Consider the following 16,786-nt stretch of genomic DNA (forward strand, 5'->3'; position numbering starts at 1 on the left):
ACAACTTACAGAATACACCAACTTCAACATCATGTCTATGTGTGTATGTGTGAATGTGTGTGTATGTGTGTGTGTGTGTGTGTGTGTGTGTGTGTGTGTGTGTGTATGTGTGTATGTGTGTGTGTGTGTGTGTGTGTGTGTGTGTGTGTGTGTGTGTGTGTGTGTGTGTGTGTGTGTGTGTGTGTGTGTGTGTGTAAGTGTGTAAGTGTGTGTGTGTATGTGTGTGTGTGTGTGTGTGTGTGTGTGTGTGTGTGTGTGTGTGTGTGTGTGTGTGTGTGTGTGTGTGTGTGTGTGTGTGTGTGTGTGTGTGTGTGTGTGTGTGTGTGTGTGTGTGTGTGTGTGTGTAAGTGTGTGTGTGTGTGTGTGTGTGTGTGTGTGTGTGTGTGTGTGTGTGTGTGTGTGTGTGTGTATGTGTATGTGTGTAAGTGTGTGTGTGTATGTGTGTGTGTGTGTGTGTGTGTGTAAGTGTGTGTGTAAGTGTGTAAGTGTGTGTGTGTGTGTGTGTGAGTGTGTGTGTGTGTGTGTGTGTGTGTGTGTATGTGTGTATGTGTGTATGTGTGTAAGTGTGTAAGTGTGTAAGTGTGTGTGTGTGTATGTGTGAATGTGTGTAAGTGTGTGTGCGTGTGTAAGTGTGTGTGTGTGTGTGTGTGTGTGTGTGTGTGTGTGTCTATGTGTGTGTGTGTGTGTGTGTGTGTGTGTGTGTGTGTGTGTGTGTGTGTGTGTGTGTGTGTGTGTGTGTGTGTGTGTGTGTGTGTGTGTGTGTGTGTGTGTGTGTGTGTAAGTGTGTGTGTGTGTGTGTGTGAATGTGTGTGTGTGTGTGTGTGTGTGTGTGTGTGTGTGTATGTGTGTGTGTAAGTGTGTGTGGGTGTGTGAATGTGTGTGAGTGTGTGTGTGTGTGTGTGTGTGTGTGTGTGTGTGTGTGTGTGTGTGTGTGTGTGTGTGTGTGTGTGTGTGTGTGTGTGTGTGTGTGTGTGTGTGTGTGTGTGTGTGTGTGTGTGTGTGTGTGTGTGTGTGTGTGTGTGTGTGTGTGTGTGTGTGTGAGAACCCTGCCAGCCTGAAAATCAGTTTGTGCTGTGAAATCCCTGTCAGTGCCCAGGGCTTAGGCGTTCTGATCTGCTTGGGAAAGCTGCTACTCTAATAAACGCCGTTCACCCGGAACGGTCACATTGTCTCACTGTAAAACTTCCAATCATTTTTCATTCGTCTGCATGCAGCCGGCCCGCTCCCGCCAACATCTCCCAATAAATCCAACAGCAACCGGATCAGCACATCAGCTGCATGGTCTCTGCAACAATCCCTGAGAGGTTTTAATAGGAAATGGCCGGATATGAAACTTAATATTGAAAGAACGGCGACTACGTTGTCATATTTCTACAGATTTGGGATGTATTTACACCAGCTAGCAAAAAGACAAGAGGAAAGAGTAAAACATCTGATTTTGTGTGTGGTTTTAAAAGCAAATATTCTTGGATATCAAGCAACAGACACACATGCAAACAAAACAATGTCGAATGTGGTTGTAAGGTTTTAAAGCTGTGGTACTTCCATAGCCATGAACAGTGCTTAATGAAAATATTTGGGGTTAGCTTCTAGCAAAAGGCACAAGATAGAAAGTGGAAATAGCTCCAATTAATATGTAATGATGCTTTGTAGTTGTTAGGGTTAGGGTTAACTCTAACCACATATTTTCCTCACTCTTGATGCAGCAAAGCCAACAGTTTTCTTATAATTCAAGTCTCAAAATGTCATTCGAGTCTGATCGTGAAATATTTCACAAATATTGGACTGTTCCTTTAAACCCCTCGGGCTCCAAACCCACATATTTTGAAGATTTCACCGTGAGATATTTGTACAGCTGCATACTGACGTTTGCATAAGTTAACCAGCCGCCATCAAAATATCATTAACAATAATTGAAAGTCGCTGTGGATCCCTGCCCTCTAGGTGTTAGGGCCGTCAGAGTTAGTTATGTAAAGGAGGACATGATGACAGTGGATGATGAGTGTGTGTGTGTGTGTGTGATATGTGTGTGTGTGTGAGAGAGGTGAGTGTGGTCGGTAGCTTGGACAGTTCGCGACCCAGCGGGGACATTGGCGCTCCGGCTGGGTAGGTAATGATATCAGATGCCACACTCCACAACAACAGGTGCCTTGGCACTGCCACCTTCTACCTCCACGCTGCGTCAATGACATCAACACCGAGCCACCGGTTAATTATAGATCAGCACTGTTCAGCCATGAGAGCATCACAAGGCTATGGATGGGGGGGGGGGGGGGGGGGGTGTACTGTAGACGCAGGCTGACAGGTTTGGTCAAAAACAGGACGGCAGAAGTTGACTTTTTGTTTTCCCCACTGTGACCTTTTCTGTGTTCGTGTCACAATGTCCTGCAGCTAGACACTGACATCTCGGTATCACTATGTCCAACCATCTCTCTATGTAATGCTATGCTATGAAACTGTGACCTAACTAACAAGTGAGCTAACGGGTTACCAGCATTCCTGCAAGTAATCACTGCTAATGAGAAAGAACAATGTGATACGCTGATTATGGCATTTTTCGTGGCTATAGGTTCGATAATATGCTCCAATGTTGCTTTCAATAGAAACACATCACATGGCAAAGGAAATACCACAATGCGAGGTGTTTTCGTCCGAGCCTGGTGAGTTATTTCTGTCATTAGAACATCCTGTTTCTTACACATGACAAAAATCCTAAATAAATCAGCTATGCAATGCTACGCTCTGAAACTGATACTATGACCTGCTTCCACAAACAAGAAGTGAGCTGAACAATTATCATTACTCTCGCCGGGAAACAGACCCAACCATTCGACTGCTTACAAACTAACACATATATGATATCCAAGTTATAGCTTCTGTTTTTGGTGGCCATAGTACAAAACATCACGTGGCAAAGAAAATACCACAATGCATTGTGTTTTTATTCAAGTCTGGTGGGTTATTTTTTCGCATATCATAACACCCAGCCACAGAAATCCTAAAGAACACACACACACACACACACACACACACACACACACACACACACACACACACACACACACACACACACACACACACACACACACACACACACACACACACACACACACACACACACACACACACACACACACACACACACACACACACACACACACACACACACACACACACACACACACACACACACACACACACACACACACACACACACACACACACACACACACACACACACACACACACACACACACACACACACACACACACACACACACACACAAACACACACGTTCTCACCATTGCACCCACACAGAAAATGTGCCACGCATTTATAAAAACTACAAATCTGAAAGATGTGTTTACATGTTCGTCACCCCCCCCCCCCCCCCCCCCTTTTTCTCCATGAAGGACATGTGATTGTGGTGTTGTCTTATGCCTCATATGCTCAGATCCCTGTGAGTGATTCGGTGGAGGCGCTCAGCTCCGGGGTGGAGATTGGGAGCAGATTTAGGTGCAGCATTTGGATGACCATATGGAACGCTTTGTGGCGCCAAGAGACCATGCAGCTCTGAAACCTGATCACCATCTCCCTGGTGACAGCTGGAGCCTTTACACCATCAGAACATTTGTAGACTCCTAATTTGTCATAACCACCTCCTGTGGCAAAGAAATATGCTGCAGAAATTAGGTAAGCAAAAAGTTTGGAATTTCTGGGACGGAGCGAGATTTATTCTGGAGCGGGGCCAAGAGAGAGAGAGCGAAGAGACGGAGAGGAAGGGAAGTAACGGGGTAAAATAAATCAAGTACTGTACTTCCATTTTGATGTACATGTACTTTACTTGAGTATTGTCAAGTTATGCTACTTCATACTTCTACTCCATTACAATTTGGAGTCAAATATTGTACTTTTTACTCACTAGATTAGTTATGACATGGACTAAGATAAGAAGTACTTTGTTGAACCCAATTTGGGAAATGTTTGTGTTGCAGCAACATAAAAGACATGGCATTGTACAATACAAATTAAAAGATTAGAAATAAACAAGAAAGTAGAACATATACATTGAATTACAAAATGTACAGTAACAAATAAGTTAATATATATACATAAGTATGTGAGGCATGGAATATTAAATATGAAATGAATACTAATGAAAATGCAATGTGGATGACAGCGAGAGACCTGGCAGTATAAAAAGTAACTTAAGTTATCTCACTCTTTCCAAGTGGTAAAATCTAAATAATAAACATGTATGCATTGCTAATTATGATCTAGTGATAATTATAATATATATATCATTCTAAAAATGGATAATTAGTACTTCTAGATCCGGTACGTAAGTACATTTTGATACTTATACTTGTGTACGTCACATAGTGAATGCAGGATTTATACATGTAACAGAGTACTTCTACACCGTGGTATTATTACTTTTACTTAAGATCTGAATACTCTGAGTACAAGCTGCTTACAATTCCCCTTTTCCTATCTGATGAGTTGAAATGATGGGTCTGTTTTCACTGCACAAGACAAGAGAAAAGGAGTATGGTATGTTTGTAAATATACGTTGACCTTTGCCCTGTCTCTGGCCCTCTCAGAATCCTCTCTCAGCGTCCTCCGGAGGTACGACAGTCTGCCCAGTCATAATTTCACAAGTGTGTGTATGAGTGTGTTTCTGTGTCCGTGCGTGCAGGTCATGTTCATGTACCTCTGCACCCGGTGCTTGCCATTCAAGCACAAGCTCTCTCCCCCGAAGTCCCCGAAGAGGCTGCTAGCTTGTCAGTAAATATATCCCATTAATATTTCATAGGACTGTTTTTTTATTTGTGGCTTTCTCTCTGTGTACCTTGTTGTTTCCCTCCATTTGTCTGAATGGACCATGTACCTTATGCTCATCAACCAGAAAATCCCCCCTCCTCCTCCATCTCCAGTGTGTAAAGTGTTTTCCGCCCGAAGGCACAATTCTCTTGTCATTGTTTTACACTCAGAGCCTTGTTGTGCTGTGATGTAATTGTTTTTGCTCCGAGACCTTTCGCCGTTTGCGTGCCGAAAAACAAAGGATGGATTCGTGATCTGTGAGACCGTCTGAACTCGCAGTAAGACGGCTTAAAGCATGACTGTTTGGTTTAATACATTAATGACTTTCTAACAAAGGCGGACAGTAACAGATACTCCAATACAACGCGCAAATTAGCGGTCAAATTGGCGTTGTGGGCTGGCAGTAAACGCACATTCTCTTACAAGAGCTCTGGGAAAAGCTCGAAGTGGAGCATTTCCAAGTGAGGAATAAGTGTTTTTTTGGTGGCAGGGTGGTAATGCTCTCTAATGCTGATGGTTAACTCTCTGCAGGCAGTCAAACAATTCTCAGGTGGGCCTTCCTGGAGCACTAGCTGAATTAAGTGGATACGGTTTTGAGATCTTTTAAGTGACCAGACAGAGCTGCTGGTCTAGCGTGACATTACTCTGTTGTTAAGTGTTCTTTAGTGGATTACAGCAGGCTTTGGCAGGTGTCTGACAAAGCAGAATGGGGCCAGTAAAAAACCATGCTGGATGCAGGAGTGATAGGTTCTGTTTCTGTTAATTTGGTTCAATCTGGCTCCTCGGGGAGAACAGCAGAGAGAGGAATGTCCAAGTGGGCATCGGGGATGGTTTTTAGAGATAATAGACGGGAAGCCAGGCGTTAGGAAGCATTAAATGGAAGCTGTGTGGGTGAGGTCGGTCCACAGTGAGTGTAATAGAAACTCTTTCACATATAAAAGCCCATTACCGTACATAAGGTACAACTGCAAAGAACAGACATATGTATTTGTGAGAAACATTGTTTTCACTTCCATCTATGAAAACAAAAAGGATGCATTGATCCAATGAGTGGAAACAGTAGAACTTAGTAATCTGTCAACATGATATCTGAGTCCACACACTGAGGTAATATCACCACTGACAGCCAGGCTCTGTGACTTCACCTACGAAGTGCAGCGTTATTTGGATAAACCGACCATATAGTGCAAGTTTGAGTTTACTTTAAGATCTTATGTTCTTATAAATGTCTTAATATGTCACCTTGACTAAAATGACAAGCTTCTATGTAACTTACAAATCTGCCAACACCCTAAAAAAAAGATGGTTTTGTTCCATCTCTACGAAATAGCAGTCAATGATCAACCTGTGCCACAAAGCAGAAAGCACTGTGAGGCACTGTAGTAGCTGTGATTTGTCACTTGTTGTTTTGTCCAGTGGTTTCTCAATAAACCTGTCCAACCTTTAACCGTGTCCCCGACAAATATTGTTTCATGTTAGTGAACAGGCACACAAGTCAGGGTGAGAGCAGAGAGGAGAATAAAAGGGAAAGAAAGGGACTGGCTCTACAAACGCTTCAGTGGCAGGCTAGCTGGACTGTAACTTAGATATGTAGTTTGGAGAGAGAGGGAGAGAGGGCTATGGATTTTAATCCGTCAGTCGATAAAGGTCAGTGCTCGAAAGGGCTTTATTCCTCAGCTCCACATCAAAGTGTAAATCCGCTGATTGCAGGCCCTGAATGGGAAGACAACAAGGCTCCATTTGTGGGCTGTTTCTATGGCTCAGTGTGTGTAAGACCCCGCGTGCGCGGACCCATAATACAGGGGGTTTCTATCAGGGGCCCCTAGATCAATGGGCCGCATGACCTTTGCATTGTGCTGCCGGCTTGGCCCGTGATGTCATGCCATCTATCCGGTGCTCCACTTAAAGGGGCCAAAGAAAAGCGAGGCGCAGTCCCACACCTTCCTCCCACTGGGCCACAGAAAAGACAGCATGAAAGGCATCATCTGCAAATGTATCCACCTGAAACCGGATTTATTCCCCTCAAAACACACCTTCACAGATTAGGGAGCGGTCTGAAAAGTGTGTATAAATGAGAAGCCCGCTGGTTAAAGACTGTGTGTTACGCCGACGGCTGAATGTTATTGCTGAGTCAGCGTTTGAATGCTGACGTTAACAAAAGTGATTCAGATGAGCGCTACCACTTCTGGAGTGTTGTTCTGCCTTGATCTACGGCTATTGAAATGAAACACGGTGCGACAGAGACTCCGGGCCCAGAGACAAGAGAAGCCCTCTCATTGTTCCCGCTGAAAGCTCCTCTTTATGGAGAGGAGAGACGATGGCAGCTGGTAGGTTCTTCCCTCTATAGAAGATAGAGCACTTTCACAGAGTTGTGGAGTGCATTTGAATGGAAATCTAAAGAGGTAGGCGTGAACCATTTGTTTTGCTATGTTTGTGTTTGCTGTCAACATGTCTGTCTGTGTTGTGGGGCGGCCCCTTTTTACTGCACAAAGTGGCCAACTCCCCCTCCATCAGACCCACACGACCCCACCAACTCTGCATCCCCCCCCCCCCCAAAACCCCAGACGTAATCGAGGGGGAAGAGTTGCCCCAAAAGGGAGAGCCGGAGCCATCTTTGTCGTGGCGACAGATGTTGTAATTGCCAACTGATGGATCACTTGTCAAGGACGTCATTAGGATTTTGGTGGCCCGTTGGAGGAAGAGACGGGGTTAAAGGAAGGACTGGGAGAAGGTGGAGCGGGAAAGGAGACAAGGTCACATCGAACTGCCTTTTGACTGCAGCCACGGAGGTTAATAATGTGATTAGAGGGGAGGATGATGGGCACGCGTCCTTCACTCGAGTAGAAGTACAGATACTCGTGGGCTTTGAGATGTACTTGCTAACTGCTCTATAGAGTCAAGCTGCTAACTGGACCTCACTTTGTATTCATAGAAAATGTATTTATTTCAAATGGTAATACTGTCACTGTCATACATGCACTGATCGTCTCTCTGTATGACATCGGATTGAAATAGGTGTAAAATGATTACGCCACCAAATGCAGATTAAAACTAAAGCGTGTTTTGAAAATGTAAGAAGTACAAAGTACAGGTATTTCTGTTAAACATGTAAAGTATACATCTACTTAAGTACAGTAACAAAGTATTTGTCCTTCAATACTTTCCACCTCTGTATCTACGCAAGCCTCGTTGTGATGTCAAAAAAAAACTGGGTGTTTAAACAACAAAGCTTTAAATAGTTTCTCCAATCTATTGGGCGTTGGTTCTGTGATTTTATGCCATCTCTAAGTCTGCTTTCACTTCAGAGTGTCGTCTCAATGTGAAAGATAGTGGCCCCCCCCTCACAGAGGCCTCTATGGGGCCCCAATGCTTGAGAGAGGCTCTATTCTCTGGTGGTGCATTCAAGGTCATTTGAGCAAGTGTCCCCGCGTCCTACAAAGTGTCACTCTACACCAAAGTAAATTCTCAGTTTGTTTATATGTGCCATTTGATTGTGTAAAACACACACACACACACACACACACACACACACACACACACACACACACACACACACACACACACACACACACACACACACACACACACACACACACACACACACACACACACACACACACACACACACACACACACACACACACACACACACACACACACACACACACACACACACACACACACACACACACACACACACACACACACACACACACACACACACACACACACACACACACACACACACACACACACACACACACACACACACACACAAAGCTCCCCAGAGGTCAATTAGTACAGACAAGGGGCTTTCCAAACAAAGGGTGCTAGTGGCCCAGAGCAGCCAAGGGAACCACATAATTAACAGTTATAAAGTACTTTACTCTGTTAATTTAATTAGTTAATCCTTTTATCAGTGGCTCTTTGTTGGAGGGACTCATTATAGGGCTCGTCTTCCAGTGTTAGGGCATCACGGCTGGTAATGGAGCTTCAGAAGTGATCTGATCCGCGACGGCTACAAAGACCCTGTGAGCGCGGAGAGATTTACCCAACACGAGTTTGTGGACCTCCAGAACAATGATATTAACGTGGACTCGTGGGCTGAGGTGTGGGGATGGTTTGCCCAATCAGTGCTGGAGACGACTACCTTTGATAGCACAGCCACTTAACAAGAACACACACATCTACGGATCAAATGCACGTGAACATCTGAAATCACAGGTTTCTGCTCTGTGATTAAACGGGGATGATTGAAGTCAAACGATCTTCATGTGCTGCCAAGTCTCATCCCTTTGTCCCGTTTGGAACAAGCCTCATATCTGTCTTCACACTCTGGAAATTATTCAAATGAGCCGAAGCTTTCCGTCACATTTATTTTACAGCACCACTTGAAGCGTTAACAATAATGTGCATGTAATCTTATGTGATGTAGCCGCGCTCGGTGTCACTTCTTTTCAGGTGCAGCACCTTTTGAACATCCAATCTTTTTAAAAAAAAAATGTTTTAATAATTATCTGCGCGGCCCCCTGTCGGGCGGTGGATCCCGGGTTCAGAGAGCTTCTAAACAGACGCCCTCCGGCCCTCGTCTCCATGTATTTACACCAGCATTTAACGCAAGAAAAAAACCCATTCAAGCTCAGATCACAGCCACAAATATACACGTAAAAAAAAACATCATCAACAGGCTCTGTGTGTGCCCGCCGTCACCCCCCCTTTCCATATTAAAGTGGTACACTAGGTCCTGCTGATTGCTACAAGCCTTACAGTCACAGCATAACACCATTACAGATGAATGTGCTAGTTTGAAGGCAGATTTCAAAGCTACTGTGTGTAAATAATCTGCTACAACAACCTCAGATGTGGTAAACTGCATCAGTGAGTGTTACTAGTTATTTATAACAACACATAACTCAATCATTTCTATCAATAGGCCTAAGTCCATTGCCTAGAGTTTGCAATCAAACAAATTCTCCTCATTTGACCAGATGGCTGATTGTTTTCCTGTAAAACATCACAACGTATCTCTGATTGCAATCACTGGCAGCCGTCATTAGGCACGAGGAATCCTAGATGCACAAACACCTGTTAGTTACCGTTAATGCCGGACCGTCTTCACCGACATGTCAAGAGGAAGTCTGGAGGCATGGCGCTCTAACGTGAGAGAATTAGCCGCTGGTTAATTAAACACACCTGCTGGAGAAACCCCCAGCGCCCTGCAGCCCTTTAACCCCCTCAGAAAGTAGGATCTTCTGTTTCCCTTTAACTACTGTCCCCTTTCTCCAGGTGTAAATAATACACACAATGACTCACCGTTGGTACAAGACAGAGCTCTGAATATTTAATAAAGCACCTGAATGACATGTAGGCCCTGAATGCATCATGCTCACTTTGCGGTGGCAGTCACTAACAGCACTTAAACTACATACATAATAATACATGGATATGAAATGCTTTCATTTTAGAGCTTTTGAGACGTTGCTTGGTATTAGTTGACATGCAAAACTTTATGAGTGTCAGAATATATGGACTTTTGAATCTAAAGAAATTCCTACATTATATACATACTAATGGGGGGTGTACAGGTAAACGTAAAACAAATAAAAAAGGATATTATCAAAGAAGAAATTAATAAAATAACAAAGAAAAGGTAATAATTCTGATTAAAATGTTCTCAAATCCCTTCTTATTCCTACTATTTTTAAAAGTGGTGTCATTTTGCTTTAATTCCAGCTAAGTGTGCACTATGTGGTTTCCTTCTTATGAATGTGACATTTTCCCATAAATAACATGTATTTTACAAAAAAAACATATCTGTATGAGTTTATGAAATGTAACACTGTTACTGAATAATCTAACATTATTATAATGAAGTATATTATATATATATATTATAATTAAAATTGCCTCTGAAAGCCATCTCCACAATGCATAAATATTAAGGGGCCAAATATCTTGATTACAGATATTTATACTTTTCTTACTTAATCAGGGTATCTGCAGGAGTCCTGAAGTCAAACGTAATCCCTTTGAAGACCTTTTTTAAGACCCTTCCCATACATTTTAAGACCTCATCACCACTTTGAGTTTTAACCGGTTACCTTGGCGACACACTTATTCACAGTATTGATTGTCCTTCCTCCTTATCTTCCAACCATTAGGACGCAGACTTGCATTTCCCCATAACGATGTTGCTCAACAACCGGCGTAAACGGGCATCAAGCAGTGAGCGTGCGATGTCCTGTTCAGATGACGTCACATCCAACGGGATGCCATAAATAAACTACACAGAATCACACTACACACCTACGCAATGATTACATTCAGGCAGACTGTAGAATACAACCTCTTTGGACTATTTATATACTTATTGAAAACAAGCTACAAAATGTAATACCTTGGAAAATACTTTTTAATAGCCTTAATTTTCGCTAAATTGATTTAAAAACTTTTAATACTTTTTAAGACCCCTCCGACACCCTGGTAAAGCACATTGTTCTGATACATGCAGATTCAGGACTATATCATGATGGAATATTGTAACACTATTTACTTTATTTAGGATGTGAATAGCTTTAGAACCAATAGATCTTTATGTATATTAAATGTAATACCTGTGAAGTATTTGTATGTCCAAGACAATGCTCTCCAGACGCTACACCGCATGACTTCCGGCTATAGGAACAAGTTTACAAACTCCCCCAACCATGAAAAAAAATGGCTCTCCTATAATTTCTGGCAGTCTTTGATGGGGATTTGTGCCCAAATGAAAATGCATGTGAAATGAGCAGCCCTCTGCGGCCCCCACAGTGTGCAAAGATGGCATACAGCAATAATCTTAAAAAATGTAATTAAACACAGATAAGATTAATACAATCAGGGAGAGATGATTGAAAGATGCTGTTGTTGTGTAGGAGGGTGGCGAGGCCCCCGGGCCCCTGGGCCCCAGAACGAGGAGGCTAGCTGTGGGGAAGGGGCCCTTCGCACTGGGATTAGCTCAGCCAGGTGGGGGAGCTCCGTGGTTGGAGCATTTAAATTAGCGGTGAGATGACAACCCCCATTAGGAGGGATTAAAGGCCTGCTGGCAGCCGGAGACGCACTGGCACGGGCATCCGTCACAAAACCCAAGGCGCCGACACAAGTCAGTCACTGACAGCCCCCCCCCACAACCACATATGATGCTGTAATGCAATTTCACAAAATGTATATTAACTTTGGGGTTTAATCTACTTAAATCGGTGTTATTATAGCATTTTATTATGATGCAAACACACATTTAGGTTATTAAGCATTATTTGAGCCCGCCCTGCTCCAACAGTATGTGTCTGGAGTTTGCTTTAGGCTTTAATGTCTCGTTTAGGAAGTCATTGTGACAATTATCCTAAAGTGGCATCTTAATAATGCTGTTAAACAGTTGTGTTTTGATTGGATGTTAACTTGTGCCTTGGATTGACTTTAGGTGTTTTAATCAATCAGGAAGTGATCTGTTCCTTGGTATTTATTATCTGGGAAGGGGGGGTAGTATTGTTTGGTTTTGTGAATCACTTTGTGTCAGCTTTTTTGTACGATAGTGCTATACAAATACAGTGTGATGGATCCTAATTTGAGCCAGAAAACAATCACGTTTCATAACTTCCTCACCTCTGCCCTTTCATGGCTCCTTTTCCATAGCGTGAGATAGAGCAGCCCAAACCTTGCCGCCTCTCCTAAAGTTAATTCAAAGAGACAGCACCCAGGTTCAAGGGTGAGATTGCACAGAAGCCCGATCACCGTGGAGGTCCCCGCAGAGAATCTGTCTGTCTGCGGGATTGTGCTAACGTCAAAAAGCTGCGCCAGGAATTACTGGCTTACTGCCGCCTGACAATGGTGCTTTCTGTTCCTGATGCACTCCCATGTTCTGGAGGCAGAGCAAAACAAAGCAAAAACCAACAATCCGATTAAAACAATCTCCTTGTGTCCTGATTAACATACATCTACATGAGAATAGCCCTGCGTGGATGAACAGTGGTAGGTGAGTCCAGCGCACAATGTGGCCCACAATGCATTGCACAGCGCTGCACGCCACGAGCGGGGAATCTTCCCTGACTGTTTGGCCTGCGCTGCTCCTCGTAAATGTGTCATCTCTCCCACGGCAGCTTACAAACAAGAAGTTTTAAAGCCCACCACCTGCTGGAGTGAGAACTGGGATCAGTCTGGGATGAGGGGATCGTATCTCTATGCAAACTAAGCCCCACATAGACACAATGACAGTCCAGTATGGAGGCTAAAACGTGCTAAGATTTATGATGAAGCATTTCAGCGATTTCCTCCCTTATTAGTGAGGTGAGGGCGGCAAAACAAACACTGACAGGCACTGCAAAGGTGTCAGTAACAGCTTGAGATGGTGGAGGGGTATAAAAGCCCAGGATGACAAAAAAGGGAAGTAGACAGACAACGTCAGATGTCACTGTGTGGTATTTCTACAAAGCTCCAGAGAGAGCATCTAGCCTGAAGCCATCTCAGCGTTTCAGACAAACGAAGAGAGAGTGTGTGAAGCTCCTGTGCCTACCTGGACCCTCTTCTGTTCCCCCACAGTCCCCCAGCTCTCCAGCGGCAACAGGAAATCAAACAATTAGCAGGAGGGAAATAAAAAGGTCCTTATTCGCCCTCTGGCACTTGTAAACATGTTTTGGAAAATGCTGCCGTCATCATGCAAAGTTCTGTCTCCTGCTGAAGCTGGCACAGAGTCTATCACACAACACAACGTGACAAAGACACAAAACTACTCTGCAGATAAAACTAAAAGTATAAGAGTGAAAGATATATTATTAATATATATTTAAGGTGCAAGATCCTGCAAAATAAAATGGATAGATTTACTGAGATGTGTCCTAATTTGCTGTGACGTAAGTGGAATTAAAAATGTGCATATTCAACACATGGGAATATTTGACAGAGCAGACATTAAAGATGTGAATACACACATTTTTAATTAATTTATATACACAGTTTAAACACGATATAATCTCTCTTGTTGATATTTCCTAGTTGTATAAGAACTAGAGTTAAATATTGACTATGTATTTGTAATCTAATGTGTTTTTATTCATGGATTGAATACATTTTTATTTCAGATTCAGTTGTTTTATACATACTTGTTCACATTTTGGTCAACAGTTTTTCCATTTCCATTTAGCTGCATCTACAAATCGATTTTGACATTTTTTTTACAAATGAATAAAATGATACAAACTTTGTGTTGAATTGTTTGTACTTATACCCAGCCTTTGGGGTATTGGGTCTCCATTTAGAGCTACATGAAGCAGGAAGCGTGGAGCAGGAACATGAGAGTGCCGTATCGCGGCAGCGTGCTCTCTAAGTGGAATTCTTAACTATGGGACCCCTTCACAGCGAGGAGTTTGTGTTTACATAAAAGAGCCGGCCAAGGTCTGGGACATTGCACTCGGGACCGGGGCATCCCAGCTCTGCGACTAAATGGCACGGAGAGAACATGGACGTTAATGTGAAAGCAGAAAACAGGGAACATGTGTTTTCTTCCTGAGAGGAAAGTTTGCAGCGTGGTTTGTTTGAACTGAGAGGTACTTAAATGTAGGAAAATGTGCTAGATGTGAGGTTGTTCAATTTGTGTTTTCATATAAACCCATCTTGAATGCTTACTCACATGAACTGATAGTTATTCTGATTTAATCCAATCATGTTAAATGTTTTTGTAAATGTGCTTTCTTTTATTATTTGAATGCAGCAATTAAATATGCAATCTGTAAAAAACGTGTTATAGCTTAAAAATGCTGTTTAAACGAGAAAGCTGCATAAGAAATACATATTTTTTGGGCCACAATTAATGGCCTTTAATAAAATATTTTTTTTGCAGGAATAAGTTGTAAACACTATTGAAATACATGCATATTATTCTGACCTGAAAAGTCTTCATCTCACACAGAAATGTCAAGCATAAAGGGCAAAAAACGACAAACTTTTAAATGACTTTGAAGAAGTAAATGCATAATTTGTCTTATTACATTTCTAACAGCTATTGGAGATTCAAAGACTGAGTTTCAGTCTCACATAACAGTGTGTCTGTATTAAAGTATGAAAGGGGGTTTAAGGTTCATTTTAAATTAAGGTAGATTACCGGCCAAATGCATATGAGGGGTGTTGAATAATACATGCGGCAGTGAGGCTGATGGATATTGCCGCCATATCCTTACAGTATTGAACTAGTATTGAAGAAGGGATTACAGGGTGTATGTCCAGGCACAAATGGTAGAAGTACCTCTGACTTTCTCTCTTACTAAAAGGCTTTTAGACGACCGTATCGCTGTGAGTGGCTGAGCTGACCTTACATGTCCTTCTGCAGAACTGACAGTTATTTGCTTAAAGGAAATAAATTATAACTTTACGATGAAGAGGGATATGCTTTAAAACCTCAGAGTTAAGAGAGAAATTAAATCATGTTTTGAGACAGCTTCTTTAAATTTGCATATATTGATGACAATTATAAACAGTATGATGATATTATTACACATACGTTAACATATGCAGCCTATGGCTAAATGCTAATATTATGTAAATTAGTCTGTTTTTAGCAGCATTAATTGCCACTATTTTCTCCAGATATTGTTTAGAGGCGTTCCTTTAATACCTGTGTTGTGTATTTATTTCCCCCCCTCTATATATATAGCTGAGTATAGTGAACATGGAGCCGCTGGAGTCCAGCACTGCCTGACCTGTCCACATTTCCCCCGCCTGTCTCCGAGCCCCCAACATGCCTCTAAGTACTGCTTTACACTCTCTGGGGGCTGCAGGGTCCACTTTGATAGAGATGGATGTGCTGGTGCTCTACTGCCCTCCAATGGCAGCACACACACACACACACACACACACACACACACACACACACACACACACACACACACACACACACACACACACACACACACACACACACACACACACACACACACACACACACACACACACACACACACACACACACACACACACACACACACACACACACACACACACACACACACACCTGCTGCCAGTGCTGGGCAGTTAGCACTCAGCACTGAGAGTGTAGAGACTGACCAGAGAGCAGGGGCCAAAGGAGGAAGACCTCCGCTCAGGAACACTAGTCCGAGCAGATGATGCCGTGCAGGAGAATCATGTAGAGGACAGGTGGAGCATGTGATGGATGCATGCCACTGCTTCCTCCTGCATTCAGTTCTACCATTTGTTCATTTACGATACGATATTGTCATGGCTAGGACATTTACTGAAATGTACTACATGTACACAGTTTGCACATAGTGAAGCTGGTGCACTATTGCACAAACCCCAATGGCAAACATTTAAACTAGTATGTTGAGAAGTTGAATGGTCATGAAAGAGTGTTTGTACTGGTTTGGCCTGCTTTGAGGGACATCTACCAGAGGTAAGAGCTGGATTTCTGGGTGGAGTATGTAATCTTTGGTGCCCGTCTAATGACTGGTTTTGGAGGGATGTATGTTGTTTTGAACCCCCTTAATGTTCATGGCAGTCTGTAGCAGGCGAGCCATCTTTGATTTGAGCTTCACTGTGAGGATACCATACCTGATAATGCTCTCTATCACTGCAATCACAAAGCAAACACACAGATATACACACACACCGAGCAGGAATGCACATATAGTTCCTGGAGATAAATGTAGACAGTGTGCAGGGGCCCAGATGGCTCCGTCACAATGGCGGTGCAGGGCAGCCTTTGATGGGTGTGAGTGATTGATTTCAGGCTTGACTGGCTCTGATAGAGTCACCTCAGGAGGCGCCTGGCAACCGCAGGCCCACGCCGGAGCCTTTCGGCGAGAAACAAGATGGAGCTGAAATTCACCGGATGCCCAGCAGCTTCATTCGCGTCCCCATAGAAGTCCAATGCTTCCTGGGTGCTCACAACCACTGGAATTGGATGGATTTGGTCAC

The sequence above is a fragment of the Notothenia rossii genome (assembly GCF_949606895.1).
Source record: "Notothenia rossii genome assembly, chromosome: 12".
Taxonomy (NCBI): domain Eukaryota; kingdom Metazoa; phylum Chordata; class Actinopteri; order Perciformes; family Nototheniidae; genus Notothenia; species Notothenia rossii.